Source organism: Pteropus medius, unplaced genomic scaffold, assembly GCF_902729225.1.
Source record: "Pteropus medius unplaced genomic scaffold, Ma_sr-lr_union100, whole genome shotgun sequence".
Lineage (NCBI taxonomy): Eukaryota > Metazoa > Chordata > Mammalia > Chiroptera > Pteropodidae > Pteropus > Pteropus medius.
This window is the reverse complement of record NW_024349800.1, coordinates 67,398,912-67,421,369: the sequence shown is the minus strand read 5'-3', so window position 1 is coordinate 67,421,369 and position 22,458 is coordinate 67,398,912. Positions and strand designations below refer to the sequence as shown.

General features: G+C 48.1%; 1 protein-coding gene and 1 long non-coding RNA gene across 3 annotated transcripts in view; one reads left to right on the top strand and one right to left on the bottom strand.

Annotated features, from left to right (window-relative positions):
• Nucleotides 1-22,458, top strand: part of DSCAML1 (DS cell adhesion molecule like 1) — a 324,128-nt gene that overhangs the window by 120,363 nt on the left and 181,307 nt on the right. The gene's annotated exons all lie outside the window — the stretch shown is intronic.
• On the bottom strand, nt 4,693-13,327 carry LOC120622037 (uncharacterized). Of its 2 annotated transcripts, none has more exons than XR_005658396.1 (3): nt 13,259-13,327; nt 10,671-10,798; nt 4,693-5,088 (listed from the first exon to the last, which is right to left on the bottom strand). It is a non-coding gene; the product is annotated as an uncharacterized LOC120622037 (long non-coding RNA). The 2 variants fall into 2 exon arrangements; XR_005658397.1 differs by lacking the exon at nt 4,693-5,088 and adding an exon at nt 8,343-8,555.

Genomic DNA, 22,458 nt, shown 5'->3' with positions numbered 1-22,458 from the left:
ATGCCCTGCACTGTCCTCTGCCACCTTGGCCTTGAGGAGGGGATACAAAAAAAGGAGACTTAAGAGGACCAGGTGGCAGGCAAAGGAAATGATTTGAGCAGTGACATTTGGGACTGATTGGAAGGGAGAGAGTCTGGGGCTGGGGAGGCTTCATTATAATAATTGTATCCTTCCCCTGTAGTTACGACCTTGCAAAATGTAACTTGATGTTTGTAATGAGCCATAATTAGACAATCACCAAAAGTTGCAGTGAGTAGAATGAATGCAAACCCCAGCCAGCAATGGTATTCACTGTTGGTGTGCACCTGCTGTGTTCTCATTTTCCTCCTCCTTTTCCTCCTTTGACATGTCCACCTCTGTGGCTGCTCTGTGGTTATGTGGCCAGGACCTGTGGTCTTGTGAGGTGCCTTTCTCTGGTTCCCAGCCCTGGGATTTCTTCCCGCCATTTGGGTCAAGTTCCAGGATCATTAGCCTTGAGAAGGAGGAGTACAACTCTAGGGGTCTGGGTCCCAAGGTAGAGAGTCCAGGGGCCAGGCCACTGTAGCACCCCACAACCCTGGATTTTTGTCACCATTTCTAAGAAACAACAGGACTGCTGCCCAAGATTGCACAGCTAGGAAGTGACTGATAATGTAACATATTAAAGGGAATGCCTAGTGATAGGATTTTATATAAAATGTATATATTAAATACGTATATATAAATATGTATATAAGGAGATGGAAAGATATTTGGGGACAAGGGCTCTTCCTCAAAATCAAGCCAGATACAGCTGGCTACAGGACACCCATCTCCTCCCGTGTGGGTGTTCTGTGTGCATTGACAACATACACAGGGCACCTGTTAATGCTAATGATGGTGAATGGTGCCCTGACCCCTCTCTGAAGCTAGATCCCAGCTCCCAGGGTGGAGCCAGTTTGAATGTTTACAACATTTACATTTTAATCAAAATCCTTTTCGGACTCTTCAGAGTTTCCAAGACTGTATTAGTCTCACTATAGCTTCCCCTTTATGGCAAAATCATTTCAGAGGCTTTGCTCCTGCTGTTTATCAAATGAGTCCTCACAGAGAGTCAAAGAGTGAAGAAGGAATTCGAAGATTACAGAAGCCAACCTGTCGGGTGAGGAAACTGAGGCCCAGATGGGGAGAGTCATTTGCCTGACACATGGACTATGGCAGACCTGGGCCTTCCGTTCTGGTCTGGCTCCTTGGCAGTGCTTTAACACTAGACTTTGATACCCTCTCCTTCCAAAGCGGAGGAACTGAGGAGCGTCAGTCTCCCCTTCCTGGAGCTTGGAATTCTGAGCTACTTCTATGGGCCCAGGGCCTGGGGCCTGGGGAGGGGACTTGGAGACCCTGCTTAGGTAGTTGAACTGTTTCTGCAGCCTGTGTCAGGGAGGAGAAATAGAGAGAGAGAAGCAGGGAAGGATGAGAGGAAAAGAGAGAAATGGTCCTGGGTGCGGTAAGGACAGGGTGTGGGGCAGAAGATGGAGTGCCAGGCCAGCTGGGGAGCTCAGGAGCTGAGGTGCTGTGCCCAGAGAAGTCCTGAATCACCCCCAGAGCCAAGCCCTCCTCTGCCTCCTCAAGAGGTGCTTAGGGAAGCTAAGGGGCTCTACAGACGGGTGCCTTTGGACCTCAGAAAGGTGTGCGCTTAACCATAAAAATGTCTTGGCCAGGGACCAGATCAGCCAAGGTGTTTTGGAAGGCAGTCTCCTTTCACTAAAGAGGCAGGAAACCAGATTTCTGGTCTCAACTTCTCTATTAACTAGGTAGCCTCAATCAAGGCCCCTCACCTCTGTGGCCTTGGTTTCCTATTGCTAAATGAGAATATTATCATGGGCTTTATCTGTGGTCAGGCTTATATTAGATACGTATGAAAATACCCCATAAGCTAGAAAGCACTATAACAATATCCAAGTGCTGGCTTCGATGGTCACTGCCAGGGAGCCTTTCCTGTTACACTTACCTCTGGTGCTAGGGAATGTCATCTAGGCACAGAGGAAAAACAGTCTTTCAAATACTGCAGGACTGCACTGGACTACGCTCACCTTGACTCTCATCTGCTTACCCCTGCAGACACTCTAAAATAGCATCAGAGATTAACTGGACTGAGAGGTGTGGGGTGCCTGTCACCTGAGTAGGCTGCTAGGGAGTCAGAAAGGAATCGTGGGTCAATGGAGGGGGCGGTAACATTCTAATGACAGGCTAGTGCATCTGCAGGTCAGAAGGACACTCAGACCCGAGGTAGAGACAGATGGACTGACTAGAGAATCGAAAGGTCTGACTTCACCTACTGACCCAGGAATGCCCACTTAGCCAATTTTTGCTTAAACAACATAAGTAAGAAGTATTTGAACAATGGGATGCTGAGGGAAAGGTGCAGGTTGTTTCATGAGCACTTTTGTTTATGGAGTTAGTTCGTGGCTAAGCAAACCAGTTTACCTAATGAGAGTTTTCCATACTTGAAAACGTGTTTATCTTAATCTTGACCTGTTAACTGCCTCTTCCTCTGGCTGGAATGAATTGTCCTGGAGCCAGCTCCAGCTTATGTCACTCTCTTCTGAGATGTTGACCCAAAGTGGATGGGCCCTTGGATGGGATACAGCCTTCCATGAACCCTGCCATAAAGAGTATGTCCTTCATAAAGATAACATTGTGTCACCACCCATTGTAAGACCTCAGCCAATCTCAGATCCCACTCTGAAAATACGGGTTTTAATTCTTGCTCTGTCTGTAAACTGGCAATGTGACCTTGGGAAAGTCATAACTTTTCTGGGCTTCAGTCGGCCAATCTGTAAAATGAGAGAGTTGAATTTCAACGCCCTGGAGAAGTGGATCCAGAAAATCTCTGACATCAGAACATGAGATGGAAGTGGCACCCAATGACCTGAGCATGGTACTGGCAAACCGCTCAAGCTAAGATCATCTGAGGCTATGTCTTAGATAAACATGTAGCATAAGCTCCAAAGACCTTAGGGCTGCAAAAGAGATGCTGTAGTGTATCCTGTTTATGCTTAAACTTGGGTCCTAGAAGAGGCTTGCATTCTATTTTGTACTTGTTGTAAAGACAGCCTCCTGACTTCACAGTCCCTGCTAAGCCTTTGTTGTCAGTTAGCAGGCAGTTGCATTGTGGAAAGTCCATTGTTCTCTAGTCTGGGCTCATTGTGCCTCTGTGCCAGATGGCATCCTGTGACCAAACCCAGCTCCAGCACTGCAAGGTGACACCGGCAAAGAGCAGGTCTGGGCTTATTATGCAGTGCTAGCACATGTCCTAAAGTCAATCACTCCTTGACGTTCCAGCAGAACACCCTTGTCCAGGAGGAAGTGAACAGGACCTGCTCTTTTTGTGGAAGAACACGCAGACTATTTATTGATCACAGTCCCAGAATCTCAGGGTTAAAAAGGGGTCTTAAAGGGTAACTAATTCAACTCTCTTTTAATGCTAAAATCTCCCTCTGTAATCCAGCGGCCATCTATAATGTGCATCCCACAAGCATCCAAAAAAGAGACTTGGGACTGTTGAGGTTACAAATAAAGTCAGAAAAGGCGATCTTATATAGATAAAAGGATGGGATGAGGAGGAGATTGTTTTGCCAGGGACCTAGGATTAGATGGTTACTGATATTGAGCATTAAATTCAACTCTGAGATTTTTTGGCAGCAAAGGCAAAAATGGAAATATGATTGTTTATGTGGATGTCTGACCAAAGGACTCATGGCAGGAGAGACACTCTTTTCCCTGGTACTACATTTTAAAGCAAGCCACATTTCTTTACTGGCCAGGGAAGGTGACCCTGGAAGTTGATAGTTTCTGTTTCCTTTTTCTTACTCCGAGGGCTTTCTATTCTGAGATGCTATACAGCTTCCCAGGCTTTCTTTCTCTGATTGGTTCACTTTTCTCTGTTTCTTCTTTCGGGAGCTGAGTTGTATATAAGCATGAGTTTTAGGCAACAAGATCCCCTTGGGAAATTCCAAGGGCTTTTGAGACTCTGGAAGGAGGGTGCTAGACTTGGGATGTGGATGTTGATGCACAGGCAGGGCAGGGTCACCGCCTGCGAGGACCGGCTGCTGTGAAGCCCCAGAGCTCTGGGAGGCCGGGGTAGTGTTTCTGTCACTGCGTACCCTGCAGCCGATATAGACCTACCTTTTTTCTGGTAAGTGCTACCAGCCTCCAGTCACTGGTGTGAAGTCTCTTTATGTAATGTAACAGTTAATCTCTTTTTAATTTTTCTTCTCTTAGAGCAATAGGAACATTTCTAATTCTCTGTTTAATAAGTCAGAAGCTAGATACAGATGGCATGACACTAGCATCTTCTAGGAAGCTTCCAGTTCCTCAGGGCAGCCTGGGGCATTTGAGGACCATGTATGTGTCCCTACCACCCTACCACCACACACCACGTTTGTGTCCTTACCATAGTGTGGCATTGTCCTGGACACAGTCTGAGCACCATTGCTAGACCCTTCACATGTGTTCTTCAAAGGCTGTATAATGTAGTGATTACGACCACAGACAATAGAGTCAGACTACATAGGGTTGAGATCCCAGCATCCCCACTAACTTGGTTCTGTGTCCTGGGGCACATTTTTAAACACTTCTGAGCCTCAAGTTTTTCATCTATAAGAGGGGGATAATAGTAGTATCTGTCTTACTGGGTAATTGAAAATGATAGATGATTGAGAGAGAGAGAGAGAGAGAGAGAGAGAGAGATTGAGAGAGGCCAACAGACAGTCAGATGGGCATAGAGGTATTTAAATAGATATTTAGGATAGTCATCCTTGCCACATAGTAAGTGTTACATAAGCCTTTACTATCATCCTCATCGTCAGATCATTCAATGGTATAGACATTGCATGCTATTTTACAGATGAAGTCAAGGCTCAGAAAAGCTAAATTCCTTGTCAAAGGCAAAAACACTGTTAAGTGGTAGAGCCGAAATTGGGGTCTGGTTCCGATCTGAACTCCAGTTCTGAAGAGTGTGAGCAGTCACCCCTCTTGTCTTGCCTTCTGCGATGACAGGCAGACGCTTCCCTGTCTCAGTCATGCTGCACGTTGCCAGCTCTGCACCAGTGCACTGACCAGGAGCCACTTCTGGTGGGGTGGGGAGAAGACAAGTCAGTCTCAGCAGCTGTGACCCAGGGAGCTGAGGAGCAATGCTGTGGCCGGAGTCCTCCTGTATCCAGGTTTGCCTTTCAGCCTAAACCCTTCAAAATATGCCTCCTCTCCCCAGCATCTTCATTTTGAGATTAAACAAAATCCCTTCATGGCACCTGACAAATGTGATTTAGAACTAGACCAACTCTCATAGGGGCCGGGGAAGTTGCTGAGATTGCCTTCCACAGACAGAGCAATGGTTTTCAGGATACCTAGGTGGCTCTGGGCTTTCTGGCTCCTGGCAGAAGGCCTGAAGGGGATAGAGTATGGATGAGAGTTTTCCACTGATTTTGCATCAAACCTGGTCTTAAATCCTACCTCTACTGTTTACTAGCTGTGTGACTTTGGTCAAGATACTTAACCTCTCTGAGCCTCACTTTCCTCATCTATAAAATGAAGATGATAATACAAACCTCATAATGTTGTTGTAAGTACTAAATCATAATACATGTAAAGTCTATGCTTATAATAAAGGAGAAGCTATTTATAATTGCTATTATTAGTAGTATGATTATTATTATCATTATATCCTACTCCCCCCAGAATTCCATCCCTGAAATAGCCAGCCTTCTTCTGCCTGCACATTGAACCTACCCACATCCTGAACGTGGGCACATCCAGATCCCTATGACACACAGGCCCCAGCCTGATGCCTACAGGTGTGGGTCCCCCTGCAGATGGACCTCAATATCAGGGTATCGAGATGGCAGCTGGGACTGCAGGCCTGAGTGTGCACTGGAGCCAAGCCCAGTGGATGCAAGGCTCGCAGCCATGGCTCAGCTTTGAGCTGTGCACTTAGAGTTTGGAAAGGAGAATGTGCTGGCAACTGTTGCAACATCTGGACTCCTGGCATTGGGGCTGGGAGGCAAATGTGGGAAGAGGGTTTTCTCTTTGGGGGAGGTTGTTGCATCTGATTCTATATTTTACATCGTGGGATAGAGATGAGGAGAAATGTCATTCTAGGTAGCCCCACCAGGGGATCTTAAGTAAACCATTGCCATTCTTTCCTGCTGTTTCTCCATTAGCTCAGTGCCCTCCATGCCACAGATGAATGTTTGTGGATGGTCGGAGGCGGGAGGCAAATGTACCTGGGCAAGAACAGGACCATCCTATCTGTGTTCCTGATTGATATCTAAGGTCCCCTGCAATTTAACATTCTGTGAGATTTGGAGCCCATAACTCAAGGACACCACAGCTTCCCAGAACAGTGAAGTGACATCTTGACAGTAAATCTTGCCCATTTAAATAATGCCTCTGCTGCTACTCCACTTACCTTCTATCCCTGATTCCTCCCAATGCTCCTCAGAGGCAGGTGTTAGTCTCTCCCTATCTCATGGATGGGCCAACAGGGCTCAGAAAAGTAAGCAGCTTTTCCAGTGTCTCAGAGCAAACTGTATCCAGAATGTTGCCCACATCTCCCAATTCCAGTTCAATGTTTTCTTTTTAAATTTTTTATAACAGCTTTATTGAAATATAGTTCACATATCTCACAATTCACCCATTTAAAATGTACAATTTAATGGTTTTTAGTATATTCACAGATATGTGCAACCACCACTGCAATTTTAGAATATTTTCATCACCTCAGGAAGAAACACCCTACCCTTTAGATGGCATCCCCTTAGTCACCCCCATCCTCCCCCAGATTTTAAGCAATGAACAATCTACTTTCTGTCTCCATAGGTTTGCCTATTCTGGATATTTCTTAGAAATGGAATGCTGTAATATGTGGCGTTTTGTGTCTGGCTCCATTCACTGAGCATAATGTTTTCAAGTTGCATCCATGTCGTAACATGTATCAGTACTTTATTCTTTTTTATCACTGAATTATATTCCCTTATATGGTAACACCACATTTTACTTATCCATTCATCAGCTATTGAATTTTGGGGTTGTTTCCATCTTTTGGCTACTATGAGTAATGCTGCTATAAACATTCATGTACAAGTTTTTATGTGGACATATGTTTTTACTTCTCTTGGATATATGCCTAGGAGTGGAATTGCCAGGTTGTATGGTAATTCCGTGTCTGACCATTTGAAGAACGTCCAGACAGTTTCCCAAAACCTCTGCACCATTTTACATTCCGACTAGCAGTGTACGAGAGGTCTGATTTCTCCACATCCTCACCAACATCGATGCTCTCTCGAACCCTCAACTAGCTTATGAGCAAGCTAGGGCATCTATGAGGAGGTGAGGATGAAATGAGCCAAGGTTTCTTTAGATCAAATGATGGATGAGTGAGTTGGGGGCAGAGGAGGGAGGAATCCCTTCTAGAGTGAGTGTATAGTGTCCAGCCTTTCAGAAGTCATCCTGGCATCAGGCTTCACTAAAGACCAATGCTGGTCTCCACTGGAGATTGTCTGAAGTGTTGAAGCCAGAACATTGGATCGACTTAGTGGCTAGAGAAAAATCACAAGAAAGGTGACTATAGTTTTGTGTGTGGCTGATGGCGACTTGGGGTTCTAGATTTTGTATGCATGCCAGCCACTTCTTTCCCGAACAGGCTCGGCTGGGGACCCTGAGTGCCTGAGTGAGTGGGGAAAGCCCTTCCTGTAGTTCAGGTAACTCAAACTCCTCAGGAAGGCCAGGGAGCTTGCTGGTTGTCCCAAGTCATGTCGGGGGTGGGGGAGGGCTGCACAGATTTTATTCACATCTTCTCTCATAACCATTTGGCTGCCAGGGTCATAGCTCATTTCCTCAAAGTTAAGCAGAGCTGGATATTGAACTCTGAAGAACCCAGGAATAGGCTAGCACTGGAGAGAGAAAGATAAACCATACTGCACCGCGAAAGAAGCAGAAGCATCATGGAGGGTGAAGCTAACCCCAGGTTCCCTGTACCTGTGAAAAGACCATGCTAGCCAGTTAATTAACTTCAGTGGTGGCTGAACTACAGTGGTGGATAGTAATGGGAGAGCAATCTGCCTCCCCCAGCACTCCTCACACATGATTATAAACAGGACATAGTATTTTTTCATTAGTCCTAGTCTTTCATCTGCTAATCCAGATGCTTCTGGAGGGACAAGCAAGATTCTTGCAGCATTTTGAAGCTGAACATGTAGGATTCAGACTTCCATGGGTCACCAACTCTCCAGCACCCCTTCTACCCACCCTGGGTGAGACTAGAGCTGTGGCTGCCTCGAGTGTGAGTGTCTTACCTTTAAATGGAAGCACATTGTAGTTGGCAGAGACCTTGCAGGCTTCTTCACCCACCCCCTCAGTCACAGATGGGGAAGGGAGGGCACAGCAGCAGGAACTCTGGAGGAGTGGGCAAGTGTCACCTGCTACATCTCCTGGTTCTTCCGGTACAAGAGGATAAAGCACAGCTGCCTTTCCTGGCTTTTGGGTGGCAACATCTTGGCAGCCTCTTTCCTGGCAACACCTTTCCACAGCCCAGGTGACCTCTGATAATTGAAAAGAAGACCTAGGAACTAGAACAGGCAACACACTTGGGAATAATTTTACCGCTGTGTGTCTCCAAAAAGGAGAAGACACTGCAGAGGCCGAGTAGTAGTTTTGAATTTGAGGACCTCCTCTACTAGGAGGCTTCCCAAGGCTACTGGATCAGTACAGCATTATCCAAGGGTTTTTTTTTTTCAGCCTGTAGTCAGAGAACTCTGATGAGGAAGGTGGTGCAAGGAGGAGCCATGGCTGAAAGCATCAGGTCTTGCTGGTGTAGAGGAAGCACTGGCTCTAAAGCCAGAGGGAGGTGCACCTGGGCCAGCCTAAGAGCCTGGGAGCCTGGATTCGTGGACAAAAGATGACAGTAACCACAACTACATTGTGGCGTGGGCAGTGGCACTCTAATCCCTCTCTGGACTGCATGAGAGAATGTCAACATTTGCCTTGAATTGATGCTGTGATTATAAAACCAGATAATGTTGAGAAAATACTATGAACCTCTGAAGGACAACAAATTTTTAAGGGTCTAGTTATCTATACTTTTCTAGAGATGCAATGAGCTCAGACAGCTGAACCAAGCATCAGCGAGTGTTGGAGTGGGGAGGACAAGGGCCACAGGACAGAGTGTTGCTGCTGCAGCCTCCACCAGGGTGGCTTCTATGGTCTTATTATCCATTTCCCTTTCCTATTGCATCCCCAGGCTGAAGCCAGGGCAATGAAACAGCAGCTGTGGACAAAGGCAGCAGCTATGACAAACTGTAAGAGCAAAGCAGTCTGGACTGAAGCTTCAGTCAAAATGTAGCTTTAGTCTGTGCCCTATGCTTGTGAGAAATAGCCTACAAACCAGGACTTTTTTTATATACCCATGGTTACAGGGCCGATCTCCAGGGTCCTTCATTATCACCCACCCACCAGAGACATTCCTGCTTTCTCTCTGGGATCTCTGGGATCCTTACTGCTCAGACTTTCCTGAGGCCCATCTGGGCTGTCCTGAGAACCTTCTCAGACTCTGGCATTGCATATTCCCTTTGGGCTTGAGCTGTAGGCCGCAGCCACAGTGGGAAGCTGGACAATTAGCTGTGAGTCCAGAACAGTCCTCAGCCATTCCCGATAATCTTGTTAATCCTAGCAAGCCACCCACCTGGAACCCATCCACCTGGAACCCCAAGCCCCAACACACACACACACACACACACACACACACACACACACACACACACACAACAGGGTGGTTCAGACCAGCTCTGAAGACAGGTTCTGATTCATGGTTCAGTGCCATAACCTTCCTTCGGGTGTGTGTTCAGACTCTCAGAGGCTCTACATGAGACTGTGTGTGTGACCTCTTTGGGCTTTTTACCTATTTATCCTGAAAAAAATGGAGAGAAGAGTTTGTCGAAGAGCTACAGCTGCTGCTCTCCAGGGCATTCATTCATTCATTCAATTAGCATTTATTGAGCATCTTCTGGATTCCACAACCAGGCCCCGTGTAGTCTGCCAAAGCCATCCACACTATAGGCCAATCCATATTTACAGATTCTCTAGTCCAGGGACTCCCAAACCTGGCAGTGGCTCAGAATTACCCGGGGAGTTTTTGAAAGCAGATTCTGGGGCCCCACCCTGGAGATGCAGACTCAGAAGGCCCAGGGTAGGGCCTAGGAATCTGGGCATCCTGAAAGCTCCCAGAGGATGCCAATGAGGAGCCATATCTGGGGAGCACTGATGCAGTCCATTCCCTGATTTCACGAACAAGGAAACTGAGGCCCAGAGAGGATCAGTTACCTTGCCTGGTTAGTGGCATGGCGCCAATCCCAAGTCAGTGCCCTTTCCAGGATGCCCTGCCAACTGAGGGAGGATAGGGTGGACCAAACAAAGGACTCTAATAAGGAACCATCTAGAAAGACTTCCTAAGAGGCAGCACCTGGGAGGCTGTGTTTCAGATAGGCAGAGAGAGGAAAGAGGACTCTGCGGGCTCAGGGAGCATTGGAGGAAGCAAATGTCTTGAGTAAAGCACTGGGCACAGTTCCTGGCCAGAGCGAATGCTCAGGGATTTGTTGTTACCTGTTGTTCTACATGTAGACAGGTTAAGTCTGAGTCTGTGGCAACTTCACATTCCCTACCTTGACATGATTCTTGATGGCAGACACTTGCCTTCCCAGGACCACCAAGCATTTGGCTTTGCAGACATTTCACCCCCTGTCCCTGGAGAAGGCCATCTGAGAGTCTGGGTCATCTAGGTTGCCTGAGCCTGGAAGGAACAGGAGAGGAAGGAGAGACATTTATTGAGCACCTACCAGGAGTGAGTCTGCACCAGGCCTTTGGCTGTGTGTTATTTCTCTCTCACTCCACACAGCCATGGGGTGAGAGGTGTCACCGCTGTCCTCATTTTACAGAGAGGTGAGACAGCTGAGTCACTCTGTGACCTGGGATTAAGAGCTGATCCAGCTACAAACTCATTGTCTGCCTGACCCCAAAGCCTCGCTGCTTCTCTCTCTAGGGTGGCAGCACTCACCTTCCAGAGCCCTTTTTTCTCTTCTTTGCTCACATTTGATTTCTTCTGATGCACAAGGAATTGAACTCAGCCCCTGAGTGACTCAAGGCAGGTGAACTGCACAGAAGCAAGGCCCGCTTTGCTTTCAGTCTTCTTCAGAAAGGGCTTTGGTGCCCGGGAAATGGCTGCCCTCTTAACCTTGAGCCCGTCCCTCCAGGAAGCCAGGAGCACCCCTAGCATCTCCATCCCTACCCATCCCCTGCGTTTCCAGAGTGGAAGTAATTCACCCCAGGGACAAACAGCTGGCTGAAAAACCAGTCCTCCTGCTTTCCAGGTCACCGCTTCCCACCTAACTCCCCCCACCCCCCCCACCAGAGGGCGGGTGTGTAAAGATGGACACTGATGGTGCTGGAGGAGACAGGGGTGAAGGGGACTGGAGATGGGGCTGTGGCTGGTCACTCGTGGGTGTGGGGTAGACAGAGCCTCCAAGCAAGGCTGGCCACCCAGTGGGCAGCTTCTGGGCCACAGAGCCTGTGTGAGGGTATTTCTCTGCATTTGTGCATGTACTACTGGATGGAAGCCCCAGTTGGCAAGCCACAGGGGGCACAGGGTCCCCATGCTGCCGTGAGAAGGGGAGGAGGTCTGAGCAGAAATCTGATCAAAAAAGACTCCTTGAGGACAAGTATCCCTTGCTCCCCATCTTCCTTTCTTCTGGACTCTCAGTCTTTTCACCTCAGCCCCTCCACTTTATCTTCTCTTCGCACAGATCGCAGACTCCTGCTTCCTCTTTACTTTCTACTAACCAGAGTAATTCTCCTCTCCCCATCTCCCTTCCCATGTTCCGTTTGTCCTTCTTCTCCCTCCTCTCTTCTTCATTCCCATGTTTCCTCTCTCTCACTTTCCCCTTCACTCCTCAATTTTACCTAAGCTTCCACATCTCTCAGTCATCGACACTGTGTGCATGCTCCAGTGACCTAAAAGCCTGGCGGGGCACCAGTTTGCTTGCTTCCAGATTCTTTCTGTCTTTCTTCCTTGTGGCCCACATCTAGGTCTCTGGAGCCTTCAGCTGCCTTCTGACCCTGAGAGAGACCCGCCCCTCCCCCCCATCATAGGAAGACCAGAGCAAGCAGTGGCTCCTGAGCAGTTTGCTTTCCCTGTGGCCTAGCCCTTAAATTCTGGTTGCTGCGGGAGAGCCGAATGAGCTCGCCATACCTCATGCCAGCTGGGGAGTAGGCCCTGCCTGATCACCTTGACACTGCCCACTTGGCTCATTAGCCTGAGTTCATGCAAGTGTTTGCTAAGCACTTACAAGACACCCAGCCCTTTCCTAGGAAAGCAGGGGGAGGGCAAAGGGACAGGAAGTACTCAATGCACCATCACTCTCATCTCTGCGCCTTTGCTGAGGTCATTCGGGCTCTCCCTCAGGTGACCTCTCCATCCCTAGCTTCAGCTGAGCAGCAGCCTCAGGAGAAAGCATAGGATTATGATACAGCGTAAAAAGTGCTAAGAAAGGGAACTGCGAATTGTAAATGCACCTGTGTCATTAGCGAGCTGCATGCTCTTGGGCAAGCCATGTCACCTCTCTGGGTTTTGTTTTACTTTCTAACACGGGAGGGTTGGACAAGATAACTTTGAGGGACCTGAATAGCCACAAAATACTAAGCGGTGGCTGCTTTGCTGAGGTGAAACTCATCTCACTATCAGTCTCATATCGGAAATTTGGCCATTTCTGATTCATTCCTTTGGCTCTTAAGTATTTTCTTCTCTAGGAGACCTCTTGACTACAAATATTCTTGTAACAGTTAATATCGGCGGTGTGCTGGCAAATGATTAACAACCAGCTCTCGGAGAGAGGAGAAGCTCTGATTTGTAGTATTTGCAGATTGATTTTCATGGCACAAATACTCCTACCACAGCCAGTAGCAAGCTACCAACATGATGTCACTGAATATGGAGTTGGGAAGAAGGAACAGTTAGCTCTCAGAGCTGGTATTAGTGGCTCCAGCACACTCAGTCAGTGATCTGTTAACATCCTCGACAGGTGTACATCGTAGATGTTAGATAAGAGCTATAAATTAATAGCTGGAAGCACAGCCTGCAAGGAGGGGACAGAGGAATGCACTGGAGTGGGGGTGGGGAGGGAAGGGAAGAGAGGAACTCTGGGCAGGACGGGGACCCAGCAAACCCGGCAAAGCCCGCAGAATTTGGACTACCTACCCGTGCCTCCTTTCTTAGGCTCCTCTTTCCTCCTCAAACATTCTGGGTGGGGATTCCATCTAGAAAGCTTAGGAGAAAGCATTTCCCTGGGACTCCGCCTCTCCGGAGAGTCTGGGGAATCTGCACAACTTCCCTCCCCTGCGGTCAGGCCAGGCCACCGCCACCCAGACTTTTTCCAACAAAAAGTCAGGATTCATGGTCTGACAGATGGCTTTTTCCCTCTGATTTTGAATGTATTTAAATGAAGTCTTGCAGGGTCTAAAAATTAAACACTGGTTATATATTTAGTGAAGTACCTATATCTAAAAGAATAAAATTATTTTACATTTGCAAAGAACTATAAAAATTCAGCTAACCATATAGCAGCTAATACCATATTTGAAAATAAAAAACATTCAAGTGATTAGGATTTCTTAATACTGGGTAGTGGGTGCAGATGTTGGTTACATAATTCTTTATGCTCTTCTGTACATTCTAATATTTCATAATAAAAAAGAAAAAGACGGCTCAAGAGATCAAGAAGCGTGCCTCTCCTATATTCAGTCCCAATCCTCCCTGGAATTTCTGCCCCCTACCCTGACCCTTTAATCCCAGGGAAGGGAGAAAGTCAGCCTCAGTTGTCCTGGGTCCTCAGATCAAGGGACACTGAGAGGACACTGGGGAAGTGGGGGGGTGGGAGGCCCCAAACAAACCCCTTTCTCCCTCTAGGACTCATTGTCCTCATCCATCAAAAGAGGGAAGGGAATCTGTGGGCTCTCCTGCCCTCCACAGTCCTTCAGGCCTGCAGCTGGCCCTTCCACACCTCCACTGGGCCGGACAGGCCCTGCGGGCCTCTGGGAAATGTTTCCCTTCCACATTCCAACACGGACCTCCACGTGGAGGGCTCTCTCTAGCTGCACCCCCATCTGCGAGTCCAAGGCCTGACTGAGACAGGACAGCCTATGTTGGGGGGTGTGTGATCCCCACACTCAGGGCTCGTAGGCCCCATCTGTGACTCTAAGGCTGCCCTATGGGGACTGGGATAGAGCAAGAGTGTCTTTGCTCTTGGCTGCACTGTTTGAGGAGGGGTCCAGTGCATGGGAGTATGTGGCCCGCTAGGTAGGATCACTCCTTGGCCAGCCAGCCCCAGCTGAGATCCTTTGGCCACCCAACGGTGGTCCCCCGCTGGCTCTTTGAAGGGCGCAGCTCATCGCATTGGAGCTGTGGTGCCGCTTCAGCTCTGCCTATTACAGAGAAACATTTGTAGAAGGGGCCTCCGACCCAGAGGCTGAGATGCAGGCTGCACAGCTGAGAGGGCTCCCCACCTCCCCCTCAGCTTCTCTGTGACAGCTACAAATAGGCTCTTGAACATACTTAATAAACCCCGGGAAGGAGTTGTGGCTGCCTCGCCTCTGCTGGGAAAAGTGATGGATGTCTTCAGTGGGAGAGAGGAAAGAAAACTTTCTAAATGGACTCAATTTAGGATGGGAAAGCAGTCTGGAGCGAGTTTTTTGGGTGCTAACACGTAGGTGTGAATGTACATGGGAGCACAGGCTTGTTGTGGCCCCACCCGGAGCTGGAGGCACCTGGGAACATGCCGCCCTGATCTTGGCTCTCAGGTCAAGTGAGCATTGTCTTAAAAACTAGGCAGGCCCTGAACAATCTTTTCTCCACTGGGGCCATTGGCTCCTGGGCTTTCCAGTGGAGGTTGGCGTGGGTGACCTCTGGCACTTTGAGATTCTAAAGCAACTTTTGTTTCCTGAGAGAGGGCTCTGCATCCTGTACCTGGGATCTTGCAAGACTTGGAAAGTGCCGTTGCCAAGTGTCTGTCTCGGTAGAGGGAGAAGATACAGTGGATTGGACAGACCTGGGCAACCATGGGCTCCACCCAGGGCCCGTCTTTGCAGGCTTTTTATGAGGATCTGTGACCCATAGAGGAGGAAAGCTCTTGGGGTAGGGATTGGGGGAACCAGGCCAGTGTCCAGCCAGCCTCTACCCCAACATTAGTTTCATAGCCCAAGGGAGCCTCTCCAGGCCCCCCAACTGAACAGGCTTGTCCACAACACTTTCAATCTGCTACCTCCTTGCCTTCTCTGCCTGAGGATGGGTCTTACTACTTTTCAAACCTCTTTCCTCACCTGTGGAATGCAAATAATGCTTGCCCAGCCACCCCACAGGGTGATGGTATGTGAAGGCACTAAGAGCTTGGTGGCAGGACATAAATGTAAGGCTGACAGGGTGTATGAATGATCACCCAGGTCTTGTTTCCATGGAGCGGGGGCGCCATCAAAGCCCTCCCCTGCAGCACATGAGCATCTGCGTCCGTGCCTGAGGCTTCAGCTGGGCTGCCCAACTCACCTAAAATTCCACAGGCTAGACTAGGGGTAGGATCAGTCTTTAAGTGACTCCACAGCTCTCCTTGGATGAGTGAAAGGCATACAGAGAGGAATCCTCCATCCTTTGGAAAATTTAAGTGTTCAAAGGATAAGCATCATGGGAAGGGTTGCGTTTTCCTCCCCAACACCAATCTCAAAGTGTAGGAACACAGACCAAAAGACATAGGAATATTTATTGGGGGGTGGGGATGGGATGTGCTCCTTACCACATACACACACAAACACACAATCAGATACACATACAGTCACTTTAGTTTTTTTCAATTATCCATCATAGTCTGACATTCATGAATTGAGCCAAATCTCTCAGAAGCTATTTATATTTTCAGCTGGTCCCACCTCCTGGGGTTAGATGTTCCATAAGTTTACAAGCATCCGTGTGAAGTCGTACTTCTTTCTCTCAGTCTTAAACTAGTTCCATAAAAGCTTCAAAGGGAACTACATGGAAATGAGCAGATATAAAGAGAATACAGGGTGGATAAATTCAGACTCTGAGCCAGATCCAAGTATACCAGAGGCAAAGTCTGAGATCCCTGCAGGTTGAGGGCTAAAGGCTTCAGTGGAGAGCTCAGTATGGGCAAATCAAAGGAGTTCTGTTTCTAAAGAGGAAGCTTGGGGAAACTGTCCTAGCTTCTCCCTGTTATTACACTAGGGAGTCCTGGGGCAGCAACATTTCTTAAGCTGCATGAATACAGGATGACTTTGGGAACCTGGGACAGGAAGGGTGTTCTGGGGAAAGAGTCAGAGGATAGAAGGAGGGTGATGGAGCCCAAAAGCAGGGTGGCCATTGTCAAGGGCTGTTTCTTAGCCCCTACCCTCCACTCTGACATCTTCAACTTAGTAGCAGCAAGAGCTGGGATCATGTCAATCCATTGGCCTGGGAGGGAAGCAGGATCCACAGAACCCACTCTGGGCTACTGCGGCCATGGTCCCCAGGCACTCCTGCCCATCTGCCCGGACAGGACCCTCCTATGTCTCAGAGTCACTCCTTTCCAAACCACCACCTAGGATCCTGGTGCCCTGCTCTCCTGCAGCCTTCTTTGTGGCTCTGCCAACCTGGGGTCCCACTCAGAATCTTTGCAGTGGGGCCTAATCGTTTCCATTCTTGTCCCCAGACTATGCCCCGGTGGGCTGTAAGGACAAGGTTTATGACCACACCTTCATGGAATTGAACCAGAGCCCAAGCAAGACAAAAGAGGGCAAGTATGGGACCAGGAGGAAGAGAGTAGCTCAAAGCTGATAGATGAAGATAATAATACTGCTCACCTCACAGGAAGTGGAGATTAAAGAGAATGAACAAAGTACTTAGCATGGTAGCCAGCTTATAGTAAGTGTTTAATGAATGGCAGCCAGTAGCATCCAGCCCTGAAGGAGTCTCCTGGCCTCCGTCATGAGACCAGCTTCAGTGGGGTGTCTGTGCTTGACAGAGCTTGAGGACTTCCTGTTTGTCTTCTGCCAGTCAGGGCTATAAGATGTGAGCTTTCCATTAAGGAAAGGGAATTCAGTGTATCTGGCGAGTGTGAAAAAGAAGAAATACAAGACTGAAAATAATTTAGTGAGCACCTCATTTATGTGCCAGGGGTGCTAGATGCTTTTTGTATATCCTTTTATCCTGTTCAGTTTATTTTATTTATTTTATTTTATTTTATTTTATTTTATTTTATTTTATTTTATTTTATTTTATTTTATTTTATTTTTTGGTGAGTTACTTTAAAGCAGTCCCCAGACATTTTATCATTTTAGCCTTATATGTATTTATATAAAATATGGGCATTTTCTTACCTAACTGTAATGCTGTTATCACACCTAACATAATTAACAGTAATGACTCGGTATCATCTAATCGATATTCAAATTCCCTCAATTTTAAGCGCCTTTCTTTTCATCTTTATAACCTCCCTGTTGAGTCAGGGTGCTCATTCGCATTTAACCACACAGTCTAGAGAGGTGAAGTAGCATGCTCGGGCCACAGCCGCCAAGAGTGGACAAGCCTTTCTCAGGGTGGCCCATACCCATGTGCTTTCCCAGATGCCAGGCAGGGTAACCTGGGAAGTCTAGGAGGCCAAGGGAACAAGGACAAAAATTGATTGACACCTCCTACTTGCACATGCTTGTGCTGGCCCTGACTCACTCTGGCTGGCACCAGTGGGCCCTATGTGGTAGCTGTTTTTTAAGGCCTTGAATCTGCTTAGTGGACAGCACTATGGTGCCTAGAATTGTGCTAGAGACTCAGATACAACAGGATCCCAAGTCATGGTTTCTGCCCTTTAGGATCTTATAATCCAGGGGAGTTGGGGATGTGGGTTACAAACCAGGAATAGTTGAAGAGCTATGGTTAGAGTTAAGTGGCAAAGTGAAATTCAGAGGAGGAGCCGGTGGAGTGGGAGAAGGTGCTGGCAGGGGCAGGCTGGTGCAGCAGCAGAGCGCTGGCATGGTGGCTAAAGACTTGCACCACAGGAAGAAGTTAGCTATGAGGGGCATGTAGTAGATATTCCATAGATGTTCGTGTCCTTCTCTCATAGTTCCATGGGGGGCAGCGGAACCTGGAATGGGCATAGGGCTGGCTACAGGGTAAGTTCGTGCCAACAGCCTCAGCTCCCTGAGTCCTGGGGCAGGAATCAGTAATCAGTGATGCTGCTGATATTGCCCCAGCCTCAGCCTCTTTTATCTCTTCAGAGTCTGTCTTCCTCTTTTGAGTCAGAGCTCTCTTGGCTGGGAGTTTAAGGAGTTTCTGATCTGTCACTCTAGAGCTGTTGCTGCCCCCATCCTCTCCAATGCCCTTCCTAGGTGATTTAAAAGTCTCTAAAGCAATACCCACTGCCAGGTCTCATGGGCCAGCTGCTAGTCACGTGCAGCTCTGAGGGGAGGCAGAGCGTACGTCTGCTCGGGGGCCGAGTGTGTGTGCGCATGAGACACCAGGGAGGTCATTATATCCTCATCTTGGATACAGACAACTAACCATAAGAGGCATTCTCACACTAATGTGATCGCAGAGGATGCTGAAATCGGACTTGAAAGATAAAGCACTAAGACTGGGGTTGCCCACTCCCCAGCAGCCTTCAGAGTGATCAGGCTCCATTGTTAGGGGTGGAGAGAAGGTGGCGCTTAGCCATCTGTGTCACAAGTGATCTCTGTATGGGACCCTAGAGTCAGCTAGTTCCCAGGCCTGGCACCTGATCAGTCCTGGATTACTTGGCAGGATGGCAGAGGAACTGAGATGTGACCTTGCCCCTATTAGAAACCTGCAATGTCATCTTGCCAGTTGGAGTGCTTCTAACCTAATTTGCTACAAAATATAATGTGTGTGTTCCATTCTCTCTATATATATTTAAAAAGTAGGGGTAAAATAAATAAGCCTTTGGCAAGAGTTATGGCTGTGTGCCTGGTTTTTGTATTCTTTTGGTTGAAACCAGAGCAAATATGTATGTACTGATGGACACACACATGTGCATGTGCACGCACACAGACAGCAGGAAACAGATCTCATCTCAGTTCTCTCACACGACACATCTCAGTGGGTTGCAGCTCTGTGTCCTGCATTGTGCCAGGGGAAATTGAGAGTGAATAAAAAACCTAAAACACGAACCCTGCAAAGGAAAAAGCAGGAGTGTGCCTGGCCCGTTTGCAGAAGCGAGTGAGGGGTTGCAGATAGACACAGGGAAAGGAATTTGCAGTTACTCATGTGAGAGAAAATGATGGTTTGGGCTGTGATGTGGGGATGAGAATGACATATTTCGAAGACAGAATTGACAGGATTTTCTGATGGATTAGATGGGGCTGTGAGAGAAGAGTCAAGGATGACACGGAAGGTTTTGGCCTGAACACCTGGAAAGTGTGTGAATGGATCAGACCCAAGAGGCTGGCTTTGAGTCCTGACTGTGGCACCTGCCCCTGTGTGATTTAGAGCAAGCCATTCAAATAAATGTAAGCCCATCTGTAAAATAAGAGCAACAGTCTCTCCCCTCCCCCATTCTGCGATTTTCCTAAGGACTAAACAAGATCACCTAAGTCAGGATTCTCTACCAACATGTCAGTTAGGATAACAATAGCAGCCAGTTGCTCAACAATCGAACTGGCTGTCTTGGCTGGGAAGGAGCTCTTTCTCCATCGTGGGCTGTGATGCGAGTTTTACATGTGTGAGTGGGAAGTGGGGTGAGGAAGAAATTAGGACGGAGAGAGCCACTTCCACGGCCCAAGCACTGAGAACTGAGCCACGGCTCTGCTGCTTCTCTGAGAACTGTGGCAGCAGAATAAGATGTAGCCACTGTCTCAGGCTTCCTGGGCAGCCCCCAGCACCAGAGTGCCATTGCACACCCCACTCACCCGACTCAGAGCATCCTGCCTAGTCTGCTCACTTCTCCACGAGAGAACATTCCTGGGTAGCTGAAAAGTCCCTTCTATGGTGACAAGACAGAAACAGAAATGCCTGGTGTCAAAGGGAGGAAGAGCAGATGGACATCAGAGCCCCAAGAAAAGAGAGTGGGAGGTGTGGGGGAGGCGGCAAGGGCAGGGTGGTGGCTGCAGTTTCTGGGGTCTCTGCGGCCACTGCCAGTTCTCCCACACTGGGCAGCAGCCTGGGCCCAGCCTGCAACACCTGAGCCGGTTCAGCCTCCTGCACCAAGCCCTCACTGATTCAAGATGGAGTGAGCCCTAGCATCAGCACCCTCCTTCCCGCTTCCCTTTGGATTTCTTCACTGTCTATCCCTCTTCCTGAGCTTTCCTCCAGGGTATGCTTTATCTGGAGCTCTGGAAGTAGTTCCTCTCTCTTGTCTACAAATAAAATAATAACAATTAATAATAATAGCTTGTATTTACTTACTAGCTACAGTGTAGGCACTGTACCATATCTAAGTTTTAATCCTTCCACCAACCGCACAAAGTAGATGTAAAATTCACACTTTACAAATTAGGAAATTGAAGCTCAGAGAAATCAAGGAATTGCGTAGAGTCACACAGCTGGTAAGTGAGGAAACTGGGTTTTAAGCCTAGGACTACCTGGTTCTAAAACCAGGTTTCCAGCCAGCAGTGCTTTGAGTAGGAGCATATAGCTTCCTACTCTCTTCCTCAGGGGAATAAAGATAACATGGGGCTCCCGTTGTGGCTTGCCTAGGATGGAGCCCGCAGGAAGCCATTTACTTTGCTGAAGGGGAAGGGCAGGTGTAGCAGCCATTTCTGAGGAAAATAAGTCTGGTTCGTGTGTTTATACATGCTGAGTTACTGGGTCTCAGGTGCTAGGTTTTGCTAATCCCAAATACATTGGGAATTGTTTAATAGGATTTTTTCCTCTTAATTAAAATATGATAATGAAACTTGCTGCTTCACTCTTAGAAAGGAATGCTTGAAAATACTCACCTATTCCCTAAATGTCTGGTCAGAAGAAACACCGGGGTAATTTGCAGAGCGATAATGCCAATGAAGGTCTCAGCTTTTCCTCGATCTGACATAGTGCCCCCATAGTGATCGTATTAACCCTCCCCATTGCTAACCCACTCTCACCTGCAAGGGCAAGACTCCTGGCTTCAGAGAGCAGGGTGGAGTAGTTGGGGGACTGGCTGTGATTTGGGCATTTACAGAAGAGAAACTACCAAAGCCCCCGAGTCTGAGTACAGATTGGTTGGCTACTATTTGGAAGGGGTAGGGAGGAAAGGAATGAAGGACCTGAGGCTGTAGGAATGGGGTTCAACCCTTAGACAAGTCATTTTTTTATGATCTGGGCCTCCATTACCTCTCTTGTTCCCCATTCGTAGATTTCCATGATTTTCACCCAATTCTGGCTAAAGCACCCTTCCCCAGCCAGTATGCTGCTTTGCTCCAAATAACCTCTTGTTTCGCTTGTCATAAGGATGGGTTCCTCTTTTCCCATTTCTCCTCTTTTCTCCTCTTTTCGTAGACCGTGCCCTTTTCCCCGTCCCGCTTCGATCCATCTCCTTTGCTCTCTCTCTTTTCCTTCACATCGGTTCTTATTCTGGTCTCTTTTCCTTATTCTGAGCTCCTGGGGCACCCTGGGAAAGGGAGAATTGACAAGTAAGTCGCAGAATTTAAAATAAATAAAAAACATCGAGAAGTTCTGCATTTAAAGCCATAAAACCCAACCACTGGCACCACTTCCTGGGGATACCCGTGATTCTGGCGCTGTGGAAAGACGACCCACAGCTTGCTGAATTCCTGACCAGCCAGGGATGAAATGGTAAAACTGAATTTGCCCGGAAATAATGGGCAGACAGAGCGATGCTGTCCCTCCGCCTCCCTGCGCCCTCCTCCTCTCTTGTGCACCAAACCGAATGTGATTGTGTGTGTGCCGTTGCAGAACATCAAAGAGCAGAAGAATTGCTTAAGAAGAAAATATTGGGGTTATGCATTCAAGAGCAGTCTAAGCTTCAAGTAACCTCAGGGGCTGCACATCCATCTTTAATCAGCCCCCACGAGGGCGATTTGCTCACTGTTGAACAGCCTGTCAGGGCTTGGTGGGCGGCAGGCATGGCGGTGCCAGCAGAGGGAGGAGATGGTTTATGGCTTGGCCACACTGCTCCTTGTGCCTAGCCACAGCACAGCGTCGGAAACCAAATCTGATTTCAAGGCCCATTTATTGCCAGAGCCCTTGGCTCTTGAGAGGTGCCCAACTTCAGCTCACTCTGGGAACAGGAAAGGAAAGCCTAGCTCTGTGACAAGCGAGATTCTGACCCACCAATCCCAAATCTGTGACCCATTGCCATAAAGGCAGCCTGGTGGGATCAGGCCACCTTGCAGCGTGGGGCCTCCGAATTCATGAGTATGTTGGTAGAAGTGAGGCAGGAGGAAGATTGGCAGGAGGAAGGAGGATTCGCA